The sequence below is a fragment of the Lissotriton vulgaris genome, chromosome 7 (assembly GCF_964263255.1).
Source record: "Lissotriton vulgaris chromosome 7, aLisVul1.2, whole genome shotgun sequence".
NCBI classification, from domain to species: Eukaryota; Metazoa; Chordata; class Amphibia; order Caudata; family Salamandridae; genus Lissotriton; species Lissotriton vulgaris.
Window position 1 is genome coordinate 894,705,410 of NC_141695.1, and position 24,600 is coordinate 894,730,009.

Below are 24,600 nucleotides of genomic sequence, written 5' to 3' on the forward strand. Positions count from 1 at the left end.
CCCTAGCTCAGGGCATAGATGGAAATACAAAACCATTGCTTGAAGCAGACTTAATTAACGCCAAGACAAAACTAATTGAGTATTTGGCGATCAGGATGAAAAAAAAGATGGGATGCAAGTAAATTAGCGAATTATGAATATGGGGAGGGAAGCGGCAAGTTGTTGGCGTGGAAATCCAAAACAGATAGAGTTAAGAACAATATTAAAGATCTGAAAAATCAAGTCACAGATGAAATAATAACAGAAGATGAGGCTATAGAGCAGGAATTTGTCCAATTTTTCCAGGACCTATATAGGGAAGATTTAATACATAATGAAGAACAGATTGAATCTTTTTTTAATGATATAAATCTGCTGCAATTGAGCGGGGAAACAGAGAGGAGCTATCGGCCCCAATAACACTAGAGGAAGTTTACAGTTCGATTAAGAACTTGAAAAAAAGCAAAACGGCTGGTCCTGACGCTATACCTAATGAGATATAAAGTTTACTAAGGGAAATGTTGGCCCCATTTTTGATGGATCTTTTTAATTCTATATATATCTCAAAACAAGGTACCATTATCATGGGACAGCGCAACTATAATTATCCTCCTGAAACCCAATAAAAACCCTAGAATATGCAAATCTTATCGCCCGATTTCACTTCTGAACAGCGACTATAAAATATTCACACAAATTATCAATAAGAGATTGGAAGGTATGATGGGAACAATTATTCATAGTGACCAAAAGGGTTTCATGAAAGGGAGACATCTGGAGGATTTAACACACAAAGTCATTGCTACAGTAGATTTTGCCAATGACCAAAAAAACCCTCTGTCTATAATAACATGTGATGCTGCAAAAGCATTTGAAAGAGTCAATTGGCTATTTCTATATGAGGTAATCAGGCGTTTAATATGGGGGAAGTTTTCGGGTCAGCAATTAAAGCCTTATATAGGAATCCTAACGCTCGGGCATTTTTCCTGTAATAACTGGGAAAAAAGCTCGGGCTTTATGCTGACGATCTCATGATTTTCACTACTCATATAGAATCAACATTACCCATAATATGGGAAACATTAAAAAGAAGATTAGATATCTGGGAAGTGATTTAGTGCAAGATCTGGCCTCATTACCAAAGGTAAACTTTGATCTGGTCACCTCTAAGATCAAAAAACAATTGCAGCAATGGGAAAACTTACCTTTATCTTTTCTTGGTAAATCAAACCTTATTAAAATGTCAATTTTACCCAAGTATACTTTAATTTTTAATGCAATTCCATTACAATTTAAGACTGAATGGATTAAAAAAGCAGAGGGAGAACTGTCCAGTTTTATTTGGGGGAGGAAAAGGCCTAGAATTGCATGAAAGAAATGTAGGGAAAGGAAAGAAAATGGAGGTATAGCAAGCCCTGACCTATTACAATATCAAAGAGCCTTCCATTTAAAGATTTTCAGACCATTACTAAAGAACTCAAGCCAATTTACTCCCCTGTTTCGTGCTTTGACATATGGCCCACCTGACCTTGCAAATTATTTTTTATATAAGTTTGGGGATCCTAAGTTTAAAAAAAAATGTGATTAAAGATTCTTTACGGGGCATGCAAATTATGGAGCCAGATCAGGAAGATATTACATATCCCTTATTATAGTTATCATGCACCAATATGGCGCCCTCCAGGGACCCCCACATGCTTGCAATATGCTCTGGCAATCCCGATAAGATGGAAAGGAATATGCAAATGGGACCAACTACTGGAGGGAACACAATCAATTTCTTGGCAAAAGTTTCAAGAAATTACAGAAAATGCGGTTTCTCGCTTTAAATACTGTCAATTGTTAAGTTGGGCTCGAACTTTGAAACAAGGGCACCCTTACAAGGAGACACAGGAGTCTAAAATCGCGTTGCAGCCAAGTCTTAAGAAAGAGATCTCTATGTGGTACTAGATATTGGTACAGTCAATAGATGACCCCAAAAGATGGCAATAGAAACGTGGAGGAGGGAGCTGCCGGAGCTGGATCTAGAAGTGTTATGGCAAGTATCTATATCGCATTTATGGTATCATGTGAAATCTGCCCCACTAAAGAAAAATCATCTTTTTACTATACATAAGGCGTATTGGACACCTCGAAAGTTGGCGAAAATGGGTTCTCAAATGGTGAGGAAATGCCAGAAATGTGGAGAACCGAATGCAGATGAAGCGCATATGTTCCGGTGGTGTCCCTCCATTCAAGAATTTAAGCAGAAAGTAGGGGAAGTCCTGTCAGAACTGATGGGTCAAGAAAGTAAGGTGAGCTTGGCTTTGGATACTTTTGGAGTAATCCCTGAAGAAGAGCATATTGGTAATATTTCTAAGCATTTAAGGGCTTTTAAATTTGTTTTGATATTGCTAGCACGTAGAGAATTATGTATTAAGTGGTTTTTTAATGTTCCACCTGTAGAATCTGAATGGATAAATTCATTTAATCGGATTGCAAGAATGGATAGGGGAATGCGCCTAATAAAAGAACAACATTTTGGAGTTTGTGGGATAATTAGGCAGAGACCGCTACCTGTTTAGTATAGTTGGAAATTTTAGTTCCTCTCCTTTTTCTTCTCCTATCCTTCCCTCTCGGACCTTCCCTCCTGCTCTTCTCCTTCCTGTTTTTCTTATATTCTTATTTTTTGCCCTCTCTTAATATTTAGTTTCTATAATAGCGTAAAATGTTAAAGGTTAATCCAATGATTAAGTATCAGTAAACACAGGTTATTCTCTGACTACGGGGGTAATCAAGAGAGATTGGTGACCCCTGGAAGAGAATCTAAGTAGCCGCCTGTGATAAGGGAGATAAGAGAAAACTGTCCATGTAACGAAGAGAACCTGTGATGGTAACATCGCCTCCCTTGAGCGTGTTCCTTTCTTCAAGGGAAGTCAAGGAAATCGGACGGTAAACTCTTATATTCTCCATCAGTATACTGATTAAACATACGAGGACAAAAAAAAAAAGAATACGAGAGGGTCGTTTTGTAGGGGTGGGAAATTGTGTAGAGGGTGAGGGAAGAGGTAGTCATTATTTAATAGGGCATTGTGTATGGATCATTACAGAGAGCTGCATTATGCATTCCGTGGGTTGGAGTGGGTAAAACTGTAGTAATTCTGCATGTTTTCTCCTATGATGAGCAGAGAAACTGAGACTCTTCTTGCTTTTATGCACAAATATCCCTAGTATTTAGCTAGAGACATTTTTGCAAGGAACATCCAGCAGGTCAGTGCATGTTTTGTACAAATCTTGTAATGACTACTTGGACACTAAACCCCTACTTGCTGCACATAGATATTAATCTGAATTGGGAAATCAAGGCATAAAATGTAATCTCTATTTGTACAGTGCACTCCATCAGTGCTTAAACAAGGTATTGTTAAGTATCACCACACTGAATGATAGTTCACTCATTAAAATCAGATGGAAGAAACAGTGAAAAGACACAGACAGATTCAAAGCAATTAATTGCAGGTTTCACACAAGTTAGTGTTGAGTGTGCCCAAAATGAAAACTTTATTACTAAGATGATTCATAATCATGTGGATAGGGGAGGAAAATGTCTACGGGCGGGCTTTGAGGCTGGATCAAAATGTCCTCTTAATCAGCGGCTAAAAAGGCTGCTTGATTGAAATGTACTTCAAAAGTTTATCAGGTCACCCCGACGTTAGTCGTCACACATCTCAACATGTGTTTCGTTCTTCAAATATCTTATTACCAACACCTTTCGTCAATGGTCCTAATCTTTAAGGGGGCATTACCAGGAATTCTGAGAATGCCTCCCTTTCTAGTAATCAGCAGTACCAGCCTTCTGGGCAGGTGAGAGAGGGTGGTGGGGATGTCGATCATGCTAGCAAGCTACAGAAGCCCCCAATCCACAAGGTTGCAAATTAATCCTTTATCATCCTGACATCGGAGTGGACCCTGAACATTCCAACGGACAGTCAGGTGCTGAGAGAGGGGTGCGAATTCTCTTGATCCTTTTCCTATTTCAGCCTGAGGGTAAGGAGGGGCCCGGAGCTGAGAGAGTGACTGTCCCAGGCTGGGAGGGAATGATCGTAAGGACGTGCGCCTAAGGCGAGTTGCGAGGTAAGCCACTGTGATGCTCTTACCCTGGGAGAAACCCATGCAGCAGAGACTGGTTAAGGTAAGTGGCAAGGCAGGATTCATGATGAAAAGAGCTGCAGTGCCGGTAACAAGGAGAGAATTAACGCATCCTGAGCCCATGGAGCAGCATGACCCTGTCACAACAGGACTCCAGCACTAGTTGCCGTGATATATGAAACAGCTGGAGGAGCCCATGCCAAAAAAGTGGTATCCCCAACACAGTCCCAACATGGAAGAAGAAATGGTAGGTGGGCCTAATCAAAGCTGATTGTGGGGATATTATATTAGACATAGTCCCAAATCCATTGTTTTTTAGTATCTGTGGGGTGCAAGAGCCATCAGAGAGGAAACAGGAACACAGTACAGCTGGGCTCAGTAGGTTGGAGAAGACATATGGTGGCATCAAATCCTAAATTGGGGAGGCCGCACCCTAAAGCACCTGAGCATACAACCATGATTGTGAGAAGCCCCAGACTGAGCCTTCCTGGCTCTGCAAAGCTTCTGAAACTTGAGTGACCCCAAAGTGAAGAAACTCTGACCACTTGTCTTGTGAGAGAGCAAACAATACCAGAAGCAGCTGATGTGGCTGCATGTGTACATGGTGGCAACCTCTGCCCCAAGGCGGCTGCCTATATTGAGCCCTGAGGAGCAAACATTAGAGATGCTGAACATGGGCCCTGAAGGGGGGAGCAGACTAGGACTTCATACATGTTACCAGTAAAATGTTCCTTATTAATGCACAAGACATGTGTGAAGCCAGTTCTGGTAAGAACTTTATTCAAAACATCCCAGCCAGCTCCTCTGCTCAGCCTAACAGATCTCACTGGAATGCTGTAATATAACATTCCAGGGATGCAGGCTTTAAAAAATGAGTATTAGTCAGGTGATATCATTGAGATCATGTCACAGGAAATCACACTCCAGCACACAGAATGGTAAACCACAGGTGATCTTTGCCCCTAAGTGAGGACACTGTAGGCATGAGAGGTGTACAGTGACACCAAGGCCATTGTGGCAGTTCACCATATTGATATGCCGAACCATTAAGTGTTGCAGTCTGCTGGCTGATTGCCAATGGAAAATGGGATAGTACACTGTGACTGGAGCCTGCAGGCAACCGTTAAGAGCCCTGATGGTGAGGAGGCCTGGAGTTAGCGGCAGCAGTGACTGAAACCAGTAGGAATGACTGAACAGATTGAGGCTCTCAACTGAAGGCTACTGAATTGAAGACACATATTGGTTAACTTGCATCATTGAGACATGTTCCACTGGGTATGTCAATCATGTGAATCAATAATGGATAAACCTAAAAGATGCCTAGAGTTGGCACAGGGGGACGGGCCCTAATCAGCAAGAGCAGGCGCCTGAGTATACTATACCTTAGGGGTGATGCAAGTATGGGTACATGGAGATACATTACATCTACCCCACAAGTTGGACAAAATAGTGGACACAATTGCACCCACAAGAGAAGCCCTAGAAACTAAGATTGATACAGAGGTTATAGCTGTAGCGCTGCTGAGGGAAGATTATAAAAAACTGCCTGTCAGGAAAAATGAACCTATGCGTGTAAAATGCATTGAAGTCCTAAATGGTGAAAAGCAGGAACAGAACATCACAGAGAGGGTGCGATTCCTATAATATACATTCAGAGGGTGCTCCAGATTAAACAATTTTCACATTGTGAGCCAAGAATAAGGAACAGAGGTAGCGGATATGATTTATTTTCTCACACAATGGCTCACAAAGGAGGAGGAGCTTCAGGGCCAGGGCCTTTCTAATTTTGATTGAATATAAAGGGAACATAGAATACAGGCATGTTGAGGTCCTCATCAAGACAGGTGGTGGCGTAACTACTCCACTACCATGATAGAGACGCGGCCTGCAAAAGGCCAAACAGCAATACCTTTTCAAACTAGAAAGCAGCAAAATCATGATTCTTTTGGATTACACAGCCACAGTCAAGCCAACACCATTCATTCTTTCTGACTGCGATGAGGAGGCTAACTGAGAATTAAATGGCCCTTGCCTAGTAAGACACAAGGAAAAATGGAAACATTAATTGCAGCTGTAAGTGAACACCAGTATGGGAGACCCCTAGACAGCTCCACTGTGTTGGACTCAGATGATGATCCAGCCTCTGAATGGTCCACACTAGTTGAGAAAATACTTCTATGAGAAACTATCTTATAATATATACAAACATATATAGCTACATAATAACAATAATTCTAAAAGCTATTTAAATATGTAAGATATGTAAGAAAATGTAGTTTTAAAGAAATAGATGTAAAATTATGCACTATCCTGCACTGCATCTTTACCTTCAAACAGTGCTATTGTGTAGGAGCGAGAAGCAAATCCAGAAGAGGATTCTCAGCATCACCCAACCACTGTATCCATCCGATTCGTACACACCGAATTCAGGGCAAAACAGTGTTCTGGGGAAGGGAGAGTGGATAATAAAGAACGAAAATCAGTGTGTTCCACTAACGACCCCTCTGGTTATGGACACTTCCACTTTGGTCAATTTGGCTTTATTTGGTATACATCTATGGAAGATAACGGAGACAGGTAAGTCACAATTCCTAAACTTATGATGAATACTTGCTCTATCAATTATTATTATAACTAGTGCTTACCAATTAACTTCCCTTTTTCGTAATGCTTAATTATGAATTGCATATGAGGGTATACCATAAAACCTATAAAGATACAAGGAAACAAAACACATTACACTGAAGCCAGAAAGTGAGCTGATGTAAAAAGTCCCCTACGAATCCCAATAGAACCTAGACGATGTAAGGAGAACCAATATTGAGAAAATGCCTTGCTTCTGCCTATATAGAACGTCTCACAAAGTCAAACCTGAAGGTCCACGAAAAAATATCACACCAGATGGTTTGGGTTCAAATATCATAATTACAAGAAAAAGGATACACTAAATAACTTGGATTTAATACAATCTCTTGTCTGCTTTGATTTTAGTAGATTCAGAGACCACCGGTACATAGTCAAAATATCGAGTTGTAAATATCGACCTACACAAATATCGAGTTAGAAATATCGAAGGTAAAGAATATCGATGTCAAGAATATCGTTGGACAGAATATCGACACTAAGGTAAGTAATATTGATTTTTTTTATATCGATGAAAGTAATATCGAAGTCAGTAATATTGATATCAAATATATGGATGTTAGTAATTTCGATGTTACAAATATCGATATTTGTACTATTGCTATGTATTTTAGTATGTATTTAATATGTATGTGTTATATGTTTTTTGTTAAGTATTTAACTTTTTTTAAAGTTATATGTGAACTATTTTCATGTATTTATATTGTTATTTTTAAGCCAATTTTATGTTTTAGTACCGGAGCGGGTTGTGGGTTTATAGGGGAATAGGGTGGGAAGTAATTTAATTATATTAAAATAATGATTACTTTTTAGGAATTATAAATCAATTTAAATTAATTTTGCGTTTAAGTTCTGTAGCGGGTAGTGGGTTTATAGGGGAATTGGGTGGGAAGTATTTTAATTGTAATTAAGTAATGAATTATTTTTATTTATTGGTATTGATAATGTACGTATTTTTAATTATTATTAATTGGCAATTAATAATTTTAATTGTTAATTAACTGTTTAATTGGTAATTAATATTTGTAATTGGTAATTAATTATTTAATTGGTAATTAATGTTTGTAATTGGTAGTTAATGTTTGTAATTGGTAGTTAATGTTTGTAATTGGTAATTAATGTATTTAATTTGTAATTAATTTTTGTAATTGGTAATTAATTTATTTAATTGGTAATGAAAAAAATTTGGGGGGGAAATGATTTGTAAATATTTGGTAATTAATGTGTTATAAAAAGTCTTTTTTGGTACACAAATAATTTTATTGTTTAATATTTTTTAATTGGTAATCAATTATTAATAATATTTTTTTTTTGCTTTTTACAGTATTTGATTGCTTAATATTTATTATTTAGTAACTATTATTTATTAATTGATATTTATTGTTAATTTATTGTTAATTATTTATTCAAATCTATTTTTTATATTAATGGGTATTTTTAAATTATGTTTAGTTATTAAAAAATTACAATATTAATAAATTTAAATCGAAAAATTATTTTTAAGTATGTTATATTTAAATGTTATGGTATTCAATGCTTTACTTACTGTTGTACTCTCTGGAGTGGGAATAGTAATTTTTACTCACCCGCTATCCAACGCTTTCCCTACTGTTGCACTCTCTGAAGTTGGAATAGTAATTTTTACCCCTACGCTATCCAGCGCTTTCCCCACTGTTTCACTCTCTGGAGTTGGAATAGTAATTTTTACCCCTACGCTATCCAATACTTTCCCTACTGTTGCACTCTCTGGAGTGGGAATAGTCATTTTTACCCCTACGCTATCCAACGCTTTCCCTACTGTTGCACTCTCTGGAGTGGGAATAGTAATTTTTACCCACCCGCTATCCAATGCTTTCCCTACTGTTGCACTCTCTGGAGTAATTTTTACCCTACACTATCCAATGTTTTTAATACTGTAGTTTTTTTGGACTTTAAATAGTAGTTTTATTTTTTATTTAGAATGAATTTAGATAATGTATTATGTTATTAATTATAAAAATATTGAAAGTATATATATATTTTTAAATTTATTAAAAATAATTATTTACTTTTAATGTAATTATTTTATGTGTGGAGATCTATTTGTAATTTATAGTATTTTTAAATAATTTATAAGTAATTAAAGTAATTATTGAAATGTATTATTAAGTAAATATATAATATATATTTTACATATGTGTTTAATTAATGTTATATTATTATATATCTATTATTTATTAATTTTAAACATTACTAAATATTTTTAACAATGTTTATTTTATTTATAAGTGTTATTTACTTTATTTTACACATTAATAAAAAAAAAATCAAAAACAGGCTTTATTCGATTCAGAGATCAAAATCATAAAAGCACACATAGTAAAAAACACATATTACGAAGTACATCATCGTATAAAAAAAAGACCAGATCAAAGATAATTTTTTTGCAAATACTTAGTTCGGTATTTCACATCAACCGATTTGTGATCGTCACATTGTGTTCCGAAATTTTAGAACAAGTTTTAAAAAACAATTTACTGCATGGATAACATTATCTTCTTCAAATGTTGCAATTTAAGGAAGGCTAACATACAGGTTCGAATCCCCTATGCCTTGAGGATAGGTAAAAAGTACACCCTTCGTGGTGCCTGGTAAAATTTACAGAATAGCACACAGTGTATGTTCAATTGATAGGAAATGTCATCACAGGGGCATACAAGGTTAACCGTGGACCAATTATTACAAAGAGGAAAAGTAACCAAACGAAAAAAGGTGCCTAGCCTAAAGCGAGTGAGCAACATGCGTGCGTAGGGGCTTGAGACTGATAAGAGATACTTTTGTAGCCCTACATGAGAGGTAATTTGCTGATATCTGATGATGGTATTTTTTTCTTTTTCAACATTCCACCTGGAGGTAGCTAGGTGCTCCAGATCCATCATTTTGAGCGAGCCTCTTGGTACCTTCTCCATACTAATTGGCCAATCAAAGAATTTCGGGTGTCCTATCTCATTGAACATGTTTCTCACATGGTGTAGCCACTTGATTTTGGAAACTCCGGCAAGAGAGAGACAATCATTTATTAGATCTCTGTTTAATGAGGTCTCAGGGGTAACCCAAACCTTATGCCAAAGGAGTATGGGGGAGATCTTTATGGTGTCTGATATGTAGGGGAGGCCTGCTTCAATGTGCAGCATGTACGAGGATGAGGTTTTAAGAACACCCAGTAATTGAGCAATGAACTGGTTTTCACAGCGTTGAATCACCTGGGCATTTTCATTACCCCGCAATCCAGCACCGTATGTAGCGGTTGAAACGCACTTAGCTTTATAGATGTAAATTAATTCTTTCGCTGGGTTCCCCCCTAGTTTGGTTGCAAAGTTTCTCAAGGCACCAATGGAGCGCGAAAAAGCTAGTTGCTCTGTGTTCAACACTGTTTGCCAAGAGCTCCTCCTGTCGAAATTAACCCCTAAGTAGGGGAATCTATCCGTTGTTTCAATTCTCTTACCGTCAAGGAAAATTGGGCAGGGCGCCCTCTTTGTACCCTTCCCGCAAGCCATTGTGTAGGTTTTTGATATGTAAACTCTTAGACCTCTAAGCTTTATGTAGGTGGTAAATTTGTCCACAGTCCTCTGTAACCCCAGTCTAGTCTGCAACATTAAGTCTGCATCGTCTGCGTATAATAACATTGGTATAGGGGTCCCTTTGATGATGGGGTAATCGTGCTGTGAGTCCCTAAGATGTTGTCCGATTGAATTAATATATAAGGTGAATAAGAGGGGTGCTAGAATGCACCCCTGCCTAACCCCCCTCTTTATAGAGAATTTGTCTGAACACTCCCCCCTGCGGACGTACCTCACCCTTGCACCTGCGTCTCTATATAGTTCCTTGATATATAAAATAATTTGACTGTCGATCCCCATATCGCTAAGTGTTAACCATAGGAATTCGTGATCTACACAGTCAAAAGCTGAACTTAAATCAATAAAGGAAATAAAAAGGTTCCCACTCTTTGCCTGGGTATATTTTGAGATGAGTAAGGCCAGGTTTAGACATTGTTCCAAAGTCCCCTTTCCTGATCTGAAGCCATACTTCAGATTAGAAATAACTTGTTTTTCCTCCCCCCAGGTTTGTATCCTATTTAAAATAATATGACCCGCCACTTTCGCCAATGCATCCAGCAACGAAATTGGCCGGTAGCAAGTTGGGGCTTTCCTATTACCTTTTTTATAAATAGGTATAACTATGGCGTCAGTCCAGGAGGATATAAAGCCATATTGTTTCGCCTTATTTAAAACATTCGTTATCATGGGGGCCCACAGATCTAACTCAGCCTTGTAGACATAGATTGGTACACCGTCCGGGCCCGGTGCCTTACCTGATGAACTATCTTTTATCCCTTTAATAACTTCCTGGCAGCTAAAGGTTATGGCTAATGAGAATGGGCTAGGGTGGTTACCTTCAGGGGAATTAATAATCCTATCAGTAAAGACAATCCCCGGGTCGTCAGGGGTGGATCTACCATAAAGATGTTTAAAGTGAGCCACCCAAAGATCACCCGTTATTGCAATATCAATAAAATCAGCCTCTTTGATTTGCAGAAAGGGGTCATTTACCACCTTCCAAAAGGCCATGTTGTCTCTTTTATGCAACGCCTCTTTTCAAGCTACCCATGCCTCTTTCTTTAGGGTGGCTTTTCTCATTTTTATTATCTTTTTGTATGACTTGCCGAATTAAGTCAGGGTTTTTTGGTGTTGTCTGCAGGGCCTTTTTGAGAGTTGTTAGTGCTTTAGTACACTTGCTGTCAAACCACCTGTGGGCATTTGTTACCTCCACCCAATGTTTTCTTGTCAATAAGGTTTTTACGGCGGATTGTTTCTTGGCAAAGGAGTTCATTACTCTTTCTGGGTCCTCATCTTGTATCAGACAAGTTTGTATGTCTTCAGCGTTTGTTGAAACTAGTTTTTCCAGGAAGCCTATGGGTTCTACCTTCTCCCATTTAATAGTGTAGCCATTTTGTGAGGCTAATCTAATCTCTGGTAAATATGGTGTGTTAACCGCTGCCCTTCGTGTCGTTTTTTTCACTTTTATGCTAAAAGATATAGGATAGTCATCAGAAAACAGAGCCTGGCCCATTTCCCAAGTTGCTACCAGCCCAGCGTGAGATGCGGAGATTAATGTAAAAGCAATTGTGGTGTTCCTCCCCCTCCCATTAAAGGTGGGTTGGAACGGTATACTCGGTCTGCATGTCTCGTTTATAAAAGATAGATTAAAATAAAGGAGAATGTTATTGAGAGTGGTACCGAGTTTCGTATGGTTGAAATGAGTTGGGCATTCTTCCCTATAGTCAGATAGGCCGCACAAGCCCATTGAGTTATGTTATGTTATGTTAATAACTTTTATTCGGCGCACAGCTGCCCCAGCGATGGGGTGTCCTGGCGCCTGATCAAGTACTACAACACAACAAGTCGGTGCTGAAAAGAGAAGGGCTCAGTCAGCAGAAGCGGACAGATGGGTTTTTATAGCGCGTCTGAAGAGAGTCAGGCTGTTTAGGGCACGAATATGGACAGGGAGGGAGTTCCATAATTCAGCCGCCAGGACTCGAAAGGAACGACCTCCTATCCTACTCAGTCTGAACCTAGTCTTAATCGCCAGATGAAGAGATTCCGACGTGAGGACAGATCGTACAATTGAAGTCTCCCACCCAGAACATAACCTTTTCTCCTACTGAATGATCATGTAGAGTGATTAGGGTCGACAGAAGCTTGTTGATTATAGTCTCCCTCATGTCAGGTGGCAAGTTATTATAAAAATTTACTACAGTCATGTTATGCAAAGGCCCAGTTTTAACCTCAATATCTGGTAGTACTCCGTGGACAGAAACTTACATACTTCAATGCCCCCGGTGATGGAAACAAATGTGCACAGGCCCCCTTTGTTTCGGCCCTGGGCACTGGCCACCACTGGGGTATGAAATGTTTGGTACCCGCTTATATGGTGTTCCTCCAAGGGCACCATGTTTCCTGTAGGCAAATAACTATGGGGCAGATTTACAATAACTGGCGCATCCCCAGGGATGTGCCAGTTATTGTGCGCAGTAGCTCCGCCACCCATGATGCGCCGCATTTACAATGCGGCTCACCATGGGGCAAAAACGGCACAGATGCGTGACACATCTGTGCCGTAAAGGTGGCGCATTGCTGGAGTTGCGTCGTAAGCGCGACGCAGCTCGAGCAAGGCTCAGGGGTGCCCTATCAGTCCAATGCTGCGTCAAGCCTTACGCCTGCTTCAAGCAGGAGCAGGGTTTTGACGCAGCATTGGCTTAAAAGTGACTGAGTGAAATCTAGTAGATTTCACTCAGCCACTTTTGCGAGGCGCACCTGCCCCGGAACGGCCACCCTGCGCCGGAACGCCCACATGTGGCGCAGGGCTTTACAACGTGATGCATCTGCCTAGATGCGTCACGTTGTAAATGGGTTGCAGGGATGGGCCACGTTTACTCCGCCGTTGAGTGACGCAAACGTGACGCAAGTCCAACATAGACCTGCCTCATTGTGCTCCGCAACAAGATCTAGCCAGTGTTACTGAGACACTTTACCTGCCAAACCAGCAACATTCCAAGAAAGGAAACTGTAAAGAGAATCTCTCCGTTTGGGGGATCTATTAAGTAAGACAAAGTTTTCTTGATTTCCCTTAAATGTACAGGAAGTGTGGGGCTTTGATGCAGTACGGGGAGCCAGGAATGGATCGTTCACTGCGATCGGGCTAACTGGTTGTTCAAACGCTTCTACATCTTTCCCAATAAGGGCAGTTGAATCCTTCAAATCCCCTGCCATCTCTGGAGATATGTCCCGCCTCCGCTGGTTGTTCACTGTTATCGGCGTAGTAATTTCCACCGCAGTGATTCTCTGGTGTCAATCTAAATCGTCTAGACCAGAGAGAGCATCGTAACGATTTGCTAGGAGAATTGGCCAGTATGGTATGTGAAAACCTTGCTGTATGCTATCACCCCGATGGGTAGTAGGCCTTTCTACGTGCCTAAAAACTGGATAGGTGGATCTCTGTTGATTCCTATTCGGGGGATAAGGGGGGTAGGGGATATGTTTGAGATAAGTAGGGAAGCCGCACGGGCCACGGGGGGTAATCAATGCCTCAGGATAAAAGTAGTTCAGGGTTCGGGACGCTATGCTACTACCTCCACGCTCCTGATACCAATCAGCAATGTGCGTTACCACCCTTCGATCTCTGAAGTTAATGATGATTACATCCCCGGCAATGTCTTTAGGTCTCGATCCTACCCACGCTAGTCTTCTCACATGCGCTATTTCTCCGTCTATGTGGGGGGCAGTGTCCTGTTTTGTCTGAGCCAGTATATAGCTTTATTTTTTAACTCAGTGTAGCCTTCACTCTTCCCTTCTGTAAGTTCTGGGACGCCCGTGAGCACTATAACATATGGTGCCGCCTCTGGTGGCAAGTCAATATGGCATCCTTTTCTTTTAGTAGCTTTGTCTAAGGGCTGTGCCTTGTCTGTGTTGGCAACCTTGATGACTGGTTGAGGGTTGGCCGATGGTTGACTATTAGGTATAAGGCTAGCTGACTCTCTACGCCCCGTCACCTTAATGCCTGTTGCTACTTCCTCAGTCATCCCACTAGACTTATTGGTACAGGATGAGGCGTCTCTTGTAATGGAATTGTTTGTCAATTTCTGCCCGCTAGTCGTATTGTTCAAATTATGGGCTACCAGACCTTTTAAAAGTTGTGAGTTTAAGGTAGTTTCTACCACTAGGGTTTTCAATTGATCACCAAGTCTTTTTACCCTCTCTAATACCGGAAGAAGTAAGGATCTAACTAGGTGTTCTATTTCCCTAACTGTGCAATTTGTTGAGGCAGATTCAGCAGGTTGGATTTTGGGCAGGTTCTGAGTTCCCCGGGACTTTGACTCTAGTGAGGACAGATCTTTCTTTTGTACTTGCTTAAGGTGATCAGTGGGGGGACTTAAGCCTATTCTGGGTGCTTTGGTTCGCCTACCCCAATGCAAATTTCCCCCTCTCTTCCTTTTCAGTAGTGTTCCTTGGCTTGGTGCTTTTTGTGGGGCTTTGCTCTTTTTGCTCACAGGAGTTGGATTAGGCAACTGTAGCAGAGAGGGCTCCTCTAGTGAGAGATCTAAGGAGGGGTCCAAATTTACAACATCATAATGGGCCCTCCTTGCTGACACTTGAGATAATGGTCGTGAATTATCCTGAAAAAGCAAGTGGATACTAGTGTCAGTAATTAAGGGATTCCCTTTGCTCTGTGAGCTGTGTATGGGTGGGGAAGGTATCTGTAATATTGGGCCCAGAGAAGAACGCTTGTTTTGTTGCAGCTCAAATGACAAGCGGCTCTCGGCAACAGAAATTTCGTGATCCAAATTCGAGACTGCCTTTGCCTCTTACATACCCACCCAGTTGTGTTTTCCTACCATTACCAGGTTTTGAAAGACCCAACGGTGATAACATACGTGTTAACTAGACTATGTTGAAACTGGCCCCCCCCCAGGGAGACTTATTCGGTTTCTAGGGTCAAACAACAGTACCTCTTGATGCCTTTTTATCTCGTCCGATGAAGGCCAAGGGGGGGGCCCAGCCCAGCCTTGTTCGGGCATGGACGGGCGTAGACGGGCCCGCCCTTGGCCCGGGCTTCGCCCGGCACCCACCAGCGCGCGTGCCGCAGTTGTGGGTGTGTCTAAATAGGTGGAGGAGGAGGGTGCGGGAAGAGGCCCCAGCTGCGGCAGATGACGAGCCGCTAGGCAAGCTGGTCCTCGCAGTCCCGCACCTCGTAGGTCGTCAGCAAGGGGTTGCCCAAATTCGGTAGAATGTCCCAATCAGCCTCTCACAATCCTGGGCAGGTAATCCAAGGCAAGGAGCACAGTGGTTCTCGAAGGCTACGCCTACGAGCGGCTCCCGCAGAGTGGGGGCCGCGAGGCGTTAAATGCAGCAGGGAGGAGGTGCGGGAAGAGGCCCCAGCTGCGGCAGATGACGAGCCGCTAGGCAAGCTGGTCCTCGCAGTCCCGCACCTCGTAGGTCGTCAGCAAGGGGTGGCCCAAATTCGGCAGAATGTCCCAATCAGCCTCTCACAATCCTGGGCAGGTAATCCAAGGCAAGGAGCACGGTGGTTCTCAAAGTCTACGCCTACGAGCGGCACCCGTGGGGCATGGGCCGCGAGGCGTTAAATGCAGCAGGGAGGAGGTGCGGGAAGAGGCCCCAGCTGCGGCAGATGAACAGCCGCTAGGCAAGCTGGTCCTTGCAGTCCCGCACCTCGTAGGTCGTCAGCAAGGGGTTGCCCAAATTCGGCAGAATGTCCCGATCAGCCTCTCACAATCCCGGGCTGGTAATCCAAGGCAAGGAGCACGGTGGTTCTCAAAGTCTACGCCTACGAGCGTCTCCCGTGGAACGGGGGCCGCGAGGTGTTAAATACAGCAGGGAGGAGGTGCGGGAAGAGGCCCCAGCTGCGGCAGATGACGAGCGGCTAGGCAAGCTGCTCCTCGCAGTCCTGCACCTCGTAGGTCGTCTGCAAGGGGTTGCCCAAATTCGGCAGAATGTCCCGATCAGCCTCTCACAATCCCGGGCAGGTAATCCAAGGCAAGGAGCACGGTGGTTCTCAAAGTCTACGCCTACGAGCGGCACATTATACATGATATTTTAACAGATATAAAACAATATTTTGAATTACGATATTTTTAACATCGATATTTTTGTTTCGATATTTTTCTACTTACCATGTTGTAGATACGATGTCGATATACTTGCCTCGATATTTCAGCGTCGATGTTTCTGTAGGTCGATATTTTGTCTGTCGATATTCTGTCGTAGATCCGAGGCCGCCATTAGGATGATGGGCGGACTTTGTCGGCCCGTCATCCTACCGGTTGATGGGACCACCCGCCATAAGGGCGGGGGTCCCGTTGTACATATTAGGATGCGCCCGCCGCAATGCTAAAAATACACGTTGTGCATTTCAATGCACAACATGACAGGCACCGCGAGGTGAGGGTGGAGGAGCGGGCCGCCACGCCATCTCTCGCTCCCACACCGCCAAACTCGACCGCCCACCAGATTAGGAGTTTTCTCCTGGTTTGGCGGGTGGTGCTTTGGCAGTCTCATGGCGGTGCCTGTTAGAAAAGCACTGCAATGGGAGAGCCAAAGCACATTTCTGTACTGCATGGTCTCTGAAGTCCATGCCATACAGGAACTAAGGGTACATGCAGACAGGGGGAACACCATGTTAGCCCTGCATGCATCCCCAGGCCCAAAGGCAACAGGGGGCCCTATTGGGCCCCCTTAGACTCCTCACCGCCACACTTTTCATGGTGGGCTCACCACCATGAAAACATTTGCAGTAAGGAAACTTGTAATATGCTTGGCAGTGCCGCAGCGGCACTGCCCGCATAATATTGCCTCCCACTGCTGAGCCACCGCTACAGGATCTAGGATCCCGCCGGGTGCAGCGGTCCTGTGCCAGTCCCACCACCACACTCAAAATACGACAGTCCCACCGGTGGTGTGGCAGTTCGCGGACTGCCACAGCAGCTTCGCCTGAGTCACAATCAGAGCCTCAGTGTTGAGTAAAGTGGCAGCCTAAGCAGCATTGTTGGAAAAAAGTCAAAGGGACTAAATGTACATTTTCCACTCCAGAGTAATCAATATTGCGAAACTATTGGACTTTGTGGGGCTACATTTACAAATCCCACTCCAATCAGAACAACATTGGTTAACAATTGAACTTGATGGCTATTTACACAGTTTAAGCCAAAAAATATATTACCTGTAAATAATAAAAACATTTAAAACATAAAAAAATCACAAATCTACAACAAAATAGAAATTAGATAATGATTAACATAATAAAATATTTTACATCAAAACATTTTGTTAAATAAAAAAACTACAACCTTTTACATTAAATTAAGTTAAATTATTTTTAAAAAACACATTGCATTTTAAATATTCTGAAATAAAAATTAAATTAATATTTTAGTAAATAAAAATATTAATAATGTAACAAACTCAAAATATAAATGCACAGCATAAATGTGTCTTAACATTGAAAAAATTATTATATTTAAATCCAAAAAATAAGTTATAAAATACAATATATCAAAATCAAAAATGTACAATATACACTAAATTTTATTTTAAAACCATATTTGAAATAAAATATATTTTCAATATAAATTGTCAACAAAAATACAAAAATTGTAAATAGATCAATATTTTCAAGTAAAAAGAATTAAAAATTATTAAAATACAAAAAATAAAATATTTTGTTCTAAATATTATCAAAAACAATAATGTTCTTAAACCTTACAAAATAAAAACCCAAAACACGTCCTGCCCTTTTCCCCTAGAAACTCTATATGCGACATTAAAAACATTAAAATATAACTCTAAAAAATCATATAAATAATATAGATACTTTATTAGATATTAAAAAATAAAAGATTATAAATGATAAACCCAACATTACAATTAATGAAAAATGCTTACTTTTTAAAAACTGCCCACTCGATTTCCCTATAAATTCATCCAACTATTAAAACATTTAAACATTTTAAATAAACTTAAATACAATAAACAAGAAATAACAAACATAGAAAAAAAAACAATATTACATACATCGATATTATATACAATATTCCTGACAACAATATTAAATGAAACACAAAAATATTATATTCTTACCTGCAATATTTAAAACAATGAAACTTTTGGGTTATCACAGTATAAATGCAATTACATTATGATAACAAAATATTTTTATTTCGATATGTTAGTAAAACTCTGGAAAAAACGTTGTTAGCAATCACGCTGAGATTTGCAAATATTCTGATTTGATGATAGAGGGACATTGCACTTTTCTTGACCACTGAACTCTGATCTAAACACCCCCCTATTGAGGAAAGTGGTGAAATGTTTTTCAAACTTTTGCTGATGATCTATGAGAACTGTAACCTACGCTGTATTGATAGACAGGAAGACACTGATATCCATCCAGGTGAGGAGGGGAGTTGTTGTAGAAAAAGTGTGTAGTTGTGTACTTTGTGTAGTTTGTGAAGTAGGTAGGGAATGGCACAAAGCTTCTTGATGCTACCCATGTACACGCGGAGGAAGCCCCTACTCTGCTAAGCGAATCACAGCATGCCACTGTTTGACAAATATAAATATATAACATAGAATGTGGGTGGAATTGGCCATCTACATAAAACATAAAATTCACTCTTAGCTTCAGATGCAGGGGGACACATTCAAGCGATAGGGAATGTTATTACCAGGCTGGTTAAAGTTAACAACCCAGTGGTGGTTGGTTTGTTGACCAAATTTTACTTGGCCTAAAAATATATTTTGCCACAAATGCTTGCCATAATATTTGAAAAAACAAAACAATGGGTAATTTATCCTGATCAACAAAAGGGGCACTGGTTGTCTCCCTATCAAAACTTGGGTAGTGAGTACTGAATCAGCTGCTTTTTTATGTTGAACATAGATTATAAGATCATAAATAAGGTGCACTGGTTGCTATGCTAGCATTGAGCAATACCAGAATGTTGCATCAGGACAGTTGTCCTTTTGGCGTGGCTAATGGCATAGCTATCAGTCCTAAAAATGCTGTTGCACTGATGCCCATAAGTCAATTATGGATGTCTTTTGCTACCCAAAAGAGTCTTAAGGGTTCATTTTCGTGACTGAAATAGGGCCCAAATCACCTTACACTTTCTGTTTTTATAGGCTTGAAGCACACGGAACTCAATCAATTACAGTTGTGTACAAAGTATCAACAGAATCTAAAATAGACAAATGATAAGTTGTCTCATCTTCAGGTGTTCTGTTTTATTTTATCTTCTTCAGATGATCTTCTTTTAGACTTAGCCAACATGTGTTTCGTCGTAACAGTGAATTGTCCCTACAACTTTGTTAGGGCTAAAAGTAATGCAAATGGCAATTTTGTATTCCAAAAACTATATATAACACAGTTTTCATTGAGCAATTACAATATGTGCTCTTAACCAAACTTCAGGCACTTTGAGGGCCATCACACTCAAGGTGTGACCTGATTGTCATTGCCAACATGGAAACCCATGCCAAATTCATACCGCAGGTTGATGTAACTATAATGCTGTGACATACTGTGTAGAACCAATACAAGTCATGCTCAAAGTGAAAAGTGGTTATTTTTATTTAGATCCTATGATAAGTCTTGCTGCAAAATTAAGGGAGGCACTTAATGGAGCGGTTTGGATCTGGGCAAACCACAAAGGGTAGCCCATCCTAGCGTTTTAATTTTCTTAAAATGTTCATTTGGAGGTTTGCTCCTTTAGTGGCAGCACTAATGTGCTTCTGCATGTTAAGGTTCTTGTCGAGAATTAATCCCAAAGATCTCACTAAATCAATTACTTGAGGTGGGAGGTTGAAGGGTACTAGATGCTTCGTGAATTAAATTAAATGAAAATTAAACTTATATAGCGCGTAACTACCCTGAGGCCTCGCATTGCTTTAGCTAGAACCATTCAGGCGGCAGGGCAAGGCGCTAAGCTCTTGCAAACAAATGCGTTTTTAATAGCTTTCTAAAAGCTGTCAAGTTGTTATTTCCATTCCATTCCATTTCCATTTCCGTTATATCTATTTTTTAATGATGGCTGAATATTTGGGTGGGGCAATTAGGAGGAATTCAGTTTTGAGTGTTAAGTTTGAGGTGGTTGCATGAGAACCAATTTTGTTTTTTGGAGGGTTAAGTTATGTAGGGTTAAATTGAGGGCACAGATGTCTTCAGCGGAGGAGACTTTAATAATTGGATGTCATTGGCATACACGTGATAATGGATGTTGGAAGAATTCAGGATTTCTGTTAGAGTCCCAATGAACAAGTAGAACAGGATATTGTGATTGGTTGACTGCAATGCTGTTGCGGTGAATGCAGGCACTGCCTCCACCTGGTCAGCTGGATCTAGATAATCTAGTGATATTGTAACTAGGAGGGACTAGTATGTCAAGTATAGGTGTAGTTTCGGTCAAGATAAGGAGTTCAAGGTCATGATCGAGGACAAGGTCAGCAAGGTCCACTGCATGTCTTGCAGCCGATCTGCAGATGAGTAATATACATGTCAGCTTGGATTTGTGATAGAAGAATAAGCCTGAAGAAGGGTGACTCGCTTAAGGTTGTGCTTCTTTACCGCTCTGTGGTTGGACTCAGATTCTCTGGGTGGGTTTGCAAGAATGGATTGGATTTGACCCTGATTGTCTATGATCTCATACTGAGATGAGTTATACGATAGGAGGAGGGAATGGATATCTACCTCAGATAGTGGATCTGTTAGTTTAATGGCCCAAGAAGGTGCATTAGGGTAGGGTAGGGTTCTCCCTCTGCAGTGTAGGGACTTCGAAGACGGTGAGATCAGATTGGGAGAGAGGTGTGTTGGAGGTAAGGTGATGTTGTTGGTTGGTTGGTCTTGATTATAACTAAGCTATCCAGGCTGATGAAGGCTGATAGCCAGAAACCGGTCTAATGCCCAACTTGTAATTGGTCCCTGAGGCTCCCATTTCAGTTAGCAAACTCTGGCGGCTGCAGTGCTCACGGCTCAGTGTGAAATGTAATTTACACGTGAGATTACTGAAGGATTCTGAAATTATATCCAGCTCAGGGGACGCCCTGCATAATTGCTGATTGCAAAAATCGCCGCTCACCTTAGAAGTGGGTTTGGAGCCCTGATAAACCAACTTCTTGCCGCATCCGCTCCGCGGGTGCTGCCTCGCTGTTTGGGGTCATCTGGACCAGCTGGTAGCCGTCGTAGCTCGCTACTCTACAAGCCTGGGACCGTGAGGAGGGGAGAGGAGGCCGTCCGGAGCAGCGCTGCAGGGACTCGCTTTACCAGGAGTCCCTGCTCGGCAGTCCACCTGGTCCGCGCTGCCTGACTGCCACGCCCACCGGTCCCAGTGTGTTTTCCAGTGTGTTTAAAGGGCCAGCAAGTAACACACACTTTGGGACGCCCTGCATAATTGCTGATTGCAAAAATCGCCGCTCACCTTAGAAGTGGGTTTGGAGCCCTGATAAACCAACTTCTTGCCGCACCCGCTCCGCGGGTGCCGCCTCGCTGTTTGGGGTCATCTGGAGCAGCTGGGAGCCGTCGTAGCTCGCTACTTTACAAGCCAGGGACCGTGAGGAGGGGAGAGGAGGCCGTCCGGAGCAGCGCTGCAGGGACTCACTTTACCAGGAGTCCCTGCTCGGCAGTCCACCTGGTCCGCGCTGCCTGACTGCCACGCCCACCGGTCCCAGTGTGTTTTCCAGTGTGTTTAAAGGGCCAGCAAGTAACACACACTTTGGGACGCCCTGCATAATTGCTGATTGCAAAAATCGCCGCTCACCTTAGAAGTGGGTTTGGAGCCCTGATAAATCAACTTCTTGCCGCACCCGCTCCGCGGGTGCCGCCTCGCTGTTTGGGGTCATCTGGAGCAGCTGGGAGCCGTCGTAGCTCGCTACTCTACAAGCCTGGGACCGTGAGGAGGGGAGAGGAGGCCGTCCGGAGCAGCGCTGCAGGGACTTGCTTTACCAGGAGTTCCTGCTCGGCAGTCCACCTGGTCCGCGCTGCCTGACTGCCACGCCCACCGGTCCCAGTGTGTTTTCCAGTGTGTTTAAAGGGCCAGCAAGTAACACACACTTTGGGACGCCCTGCATAATTGCTGATTGCAAAAATCGCCGCTCACCTTAGAAGTGGGTTTGGAGCCCTGATAAACCAACTTCTTGCCGCACCGGGTCCGCGGGTGCCGCCTCGCTGTTTGGGGTCATCTGGAGCAGCTGGGAGCCGTCGTAGCTCGCTACTCTACAAGCCTGGGACCGTGAGGAGGGGAGAGGAGGCCGTCCGGAGCAGCGCTGCAGGGACTCGCTTTACCAGGAGTCCCTGCTCGGCAGTCCACCTGGTCCGCGCTGCCTGACTGCCACGCCCACTGGACGTCTACATAACTGAAGAACAATCCCGCTGTGCGGGAGTGCGCCGGGCGAAGCCCGGGCAAAGGGCGGGCCCTCTACGGCCCTCCAAGGCCACACAAGGCTCGGCTTGGCCACCCTCCTAACGTGAGTAGCTCCGCATTTGACTATTTACAACTTGGTTATTCTCCCTTATCTTCACGTGAGACCTAGACGGCCATGTCAGAAACAGAGGCACTCACTCCCTTAACAGGAACCTCTATTATGGGTCCCTTGGATAAATTTTTCTTCAGGACAACTGCCGATCTTGACCGAGATTTGACCATGGCAGAGCGCCGTATTGCTCGTCGTCAATCTATCGAGTTACTTAAACACACTATTTTAGAACCTACTGCCAAAGCGATTTCTGCGGTCCAGTCCTTAAATCCTACTCTGCCTAATACAGATGCAGATCTGTTTAACACGGACAATCTTCCTCTAATATTTCAATCTAGTCCTACTGCTTCCCCTCAACCTGAGCAACCTTCTCTCTCAAATAATAATAGTATCATCGATCTTGTTACTCCAAACTTACCAGAGATTCCTGAGGTTGTAAACTTAAGCACTACAGCTGTTAACTTAAACACTACGGAAGCACCATTACCTCCTGATGGTAAACAGCCTATACCTCCAGTGCTTTCAAACTCTATCTCGCATAAACCTCAGACTCCATGCAATCAAACCAAAAGGAAACAGTCTATTATTAGATCGCCCCCAAAGAAGCGTAGGAAACGAGGCTCGCCTAAAACAGACACTCCAAAACATAAGCAACCACTTCCCAAGGATTTACTTAGACAAGAACTTCTTCAAATAGTGGAAGGGGAACCCATTGTTACCAGAAAACCTCTGACCTCAAATGTTCCACCATCCATTAAGGATTTCGTGGATGCAATGGAACATCTCTTAAAAGCACTACTGACTCCAATAGTAGAAAGAGTAAAGAGAATTGGAATTCAATTGGAAAATTTAACAGGAGGCTCTACTCACAATATTACAACTAAAAAGGATTTAACAAAAGCTGTGAGCGCAAAAGATGGTGAAAAAATCCCTAACCCGGGAAAAACAAATACAGAAAATAAAACCACGAAGGAAACAAAAACTTTAATTAAACAAACACCCTCAGCTGAATCAAAGCCAGCAATCAAGGCCCCTTTTGCCCAACATAAAGTGCCACAGAACACACTGTCACACTCTGCGCAAATAAACTCCCTTATAGACTCTGCAAGGATGGGGAACATAAAAAATAACTCGGACAATCATAAGAGTGACCCTAAAACCAGAAGACCGACACGGATAAGAAATGCGGACTTACCCCCAGCTGCCTCACCAAATGTCACTGTTTTAACTGGGGTTCCTCCATTACCAACTACAGGCGGGTATGAAAATAACGCCAGTCTTAAAAACAAGGTGATATACTGGCTCCAAAACAACAGGCCTCTTCCACCTCATCTCAATGGAGATATTATTATGGTGAGAAGAACGAACTGGGTGGGTATACGCCCCAAAGATATAGAAGGTGACGTTATCATTATTACATTCAAAGATCCCAGAGTCACGTCACACATTAGGGATTGGTACTCAGTCTTCCATAGTGGCCCGATTACACCAAAATCCCTTTCTTATTTCTACCCTGAAGTCTTAATGCATCCGAAACCACACCAACCCAAGCCTTATTTTGGTAATTTTTCCTTCCAAGAGCATAGAAGACCAACTTACCATAACTATTTATCAAGATATGGAACTAGGGAAAATACTCTGCCACCTCAAAATCCCTATCATAACAGAGATAATCCATGGGATATTAAACATCCCTCGACCCCTAGATATGTTTCTGCGGGATATGGTCAATGCTTTCCACCTCAAACTCCTTCTTGGAATTTCCCCT